This window comes from Rhincodon typus, chromosome 25 (assembly GCF_021869965.1).
Source record: "Rhincodon typus isolate 14 chromosome 25, sRhiTyp1.1, whole genome shotgun sequence".
Lineage (NCBI taxonomy): Eukaryota > Metazoa > Chordata > Chondrichthyes > Orectolobiformes > Rhincodontidae > Rhincodon > Rhincodon typus.
The window spans coordinates 6670654-6673572 of NC_063356.1; the positions used below are offsets into that span (position 1 = coordinate 6670654).

At 37.2% G+C, this 2919-nt stretch overlaps 1 protein-coding gene across 4 annotated transcripts in view; it reads right to left on the bottom strand.

The window, feature by feature from the left end:
* Nucleotides 1–2214, bottom strand: part of LOC109916218 (lamina-associated polypeptide 2, isoforms beta/delta/epsilon/gamma-like) — a 23377-nt gene extending 21163 nt beyond the window's left edge. For 2 of the 4 annotated variants that reach the window (XM_048611950.1, XM_048611947.1), the window contains exon 1: nucleotides 1988–2212. The gene's annotated coding sequence lies outside the window, so the exon portion shown is untranslated. Of the gene's footprint in view, nucleotides 1–1987 lie in introns of all 4 variants that reach the window. The other 2 variants (XM_048611949.1, XM_048611948.1) reach the window with 2 other exon arrangements.
* Nucleotides 2215–2919: the final 705 nt, after the last annotated feature.

Consider the following 2919-nt stretch of genomic DNA (forward strand, 5'->3'; position numbering starts at 1 on the left):
CTGATGCTGCTTGGCCTACTGTGTTCATCCAGCTCTACACCTTGTTATCTCAGATTCTCCAGCATCTGCAGTTCCTACAATCTCTGTATCCAAAGATAGTTGGACAAATCCATAGGAATAGCTTCTAATTATTTTCAAATAGTAGTACTGCGCAAAATAATCCAACACCAAATTACTTAATCCACCAAGTGGAAGTGGAATATAACACAGTAAGAGACAACAATATTTGAATTTAGGTCATATCTCCCTTCTTAAAGCCATTAAGTAAACCAAATGACTGCAGCAGCTCAAGAAGGCTGCTCACCATCACCTTCACAAAAGGTAATGAGGGCAACAGAGGTTGCTCCAGTCAGGGACACCATATCCCAAGAATGAATTATAATGAAAAGAAAATCAGCAAAATGAAACATTTTCTCCTTCAGGTTGGAAATGGGCTTGGATTAATACTTGCCTCGGCTGCTGATAAACTGGGTGTTCACAAGTAGAGTAAATACAAAAATGCCTTTAATTATGATATCTTTGTGCAATGATTAGAACATGTCTGGTCATGCCACTGAAAGGATTAATGAAGAGCTTAAAAGTGGGAAAATTGTCTTGTTCTAAAAATGCATATATGATATACATTGATAAGCAGTAAAATATCAAATCTTTGTGGTTAAAGGTTCTCCTTTTGTTTCAGATCCCTGTGTTAAAGATCAGGTTTTCAGTGCTGCCAAAACATAACCCAAACTGATGAATTTGGTATTTAATAAATAATAACAGAATAAGCAAAAATTAATTCAACTTCTCTTCATTTAAGAAAAAAAAACTTGAGAGATTTCAATCGTTCCACTTTAGATTTTGTTTCTACACTACTCCAGAATATGGTCTAGAATTGTTTCATAAGTATGCAAATTGTTGAAAATTGAGTTTAAAGCACAGATAATGCATTACGTCTGAACAATACTGGGCATTTCTTTTGCTTTAAACTTGCTTTCCAGTTTTTTTGTTTAAACCTATTAGGGATCTCGAAGGCGAGTCCAATGATCCTTGTTGCTTAACATTCAGGCATCAAACTTTCACTAGAAAAGATCTACAAGTACTGTACACTAAAACCAATAGCTTACTGTACTGTGATTCTATCACTGTCTTCATGTGCAGTGTCAGTCTGCAGTACAAATAGAAAATTTAAACTAGAGCTTTAAAAAGAAAATTTCACCCTCTTCAATTCTAATCAACAGCTTATTACAGATTTACTAACAAAATCTTTTTAGTGAAATTACTTCGTATATCTTTGAGCTCGATTAATCTTTTTCCAAGGTGCCACTGGCACAGTCGATAGTGTTTGAGCTCATTGGAACTGGTCCGCTCCACGTTGGCAGTGTCATTTACTCTACATACTTTTTGGAGGCTGGGGCGGTGTCAGCGGGTTAGTGGCTGCAGTGTCGGCAGCATGGATTGAGACTCCTGGCAATGGCATTAGGCCCAGAGCCTGGGCCCCTGGCGATGGCAGGCCCAGAGTGTGGATCTCCTGAGGCATCGGTGTTATTGTTACTGCTCCCGAAGCAGGACTGCTTCAGGACTGAATCACCTTCCAGACACCTTGCAGGTGGCCTAAAGTGGTGCTTGAAACCCAAATCTGATCAGAAGATGAACTCTTATTTAAGTAGTTTCTTTTTATCCTCTTGTAACTCAAAGTCGTACTGGATTGTGATGACAAAACACTTTCCACTGTATCTTCAAGATAAATATGACAATAATTTGTTCATTTAGTATTTAAAACTATTGTACACCAATAGATTTCTTGCTGTTCAGAATTAGGCCACAGGATACACATCATTGTCAGGAAGTGGTATGTCACTTTAAGTACAAAGGAGGAGTTGTTGACTAACATTATCTATTCCTTTTTGTTACAAAAAGGTTTAATTGCTATAAAAATGAATTTAGTTTCTGATTGGTGAATTAGAGTTCAAACATAGCAACAGTTTATCTGTAGATTGACACTTACTTGGTTCCTCGCAAAGCTCTGAAGAAACCAGGGAGAACGAGTGGCTTGTTGTTTAAAAAAAGAAAGAACTTGATACAGCACCCTGAACTTGAAGAAAATATGCAGTTGTGTTATGAATGCATCCCAAAACTTTGTTCAGAGGTACAATATTTAGAGGCGCTGCTATATGGTCATGGTGTTATTCTCAGCAGTAAACGCACAGTGAAGTGTGCAGAATAATATATTCAATGGGTGGGGCAGTAGAAGAGAGGAAGTAAACAAAACACAAATGGTGAACATAGAAAACAGTGTAGCCAAGAGGGTGGCCAGAGAAAATACAGTACAAGGAAAAGAAGAGTTGAGGAACCAATGTATGCAAAAACTTAAAACAAAAAAGTGCCAGAGAAAGATAGAGGCAGCAATTTGCTGGATTAATGCAAATTAAGTTAAACATAGCAAACTGTATCTATTCTAATATCTCTTTGCTTTCCAATCAAAACCTATGCAAGGTGAGGAAAAAAAACTTCAGTTTTTTCCAAATCATAGAATCTGGATAACCTGTTATTAAATGATTGAGAATGAGGCTTTCTATTCCTGGAATGAGTTACAGCATCGATTTAAGATGGAATGTTAAACTGAGGCCCTGTCTTTTCTACTTCATAAATGTGAAAGATTATATGGTACTATTGAAAAAAAACGCACAGGAGTTCTTCTGGTGTCTCAGTCAACATTTACACTCCACCAATGTGATCAAAATAGATTATCTGGTCACTCATGTCAATGCTTGAGAGAGTTTGCTGCGTATAAATTGTTGCCCCACAATATTTGTCAGTTTGTAAATCCCATTCTTCATAAGACTAGCTAAAAACAGGAGTTTGGGAATTCTAATCTCCCAGAGCAACACTTGTACATTCCATGAGTCTGGCTTCAACCCAAAAAGGTCCAGCAAAATT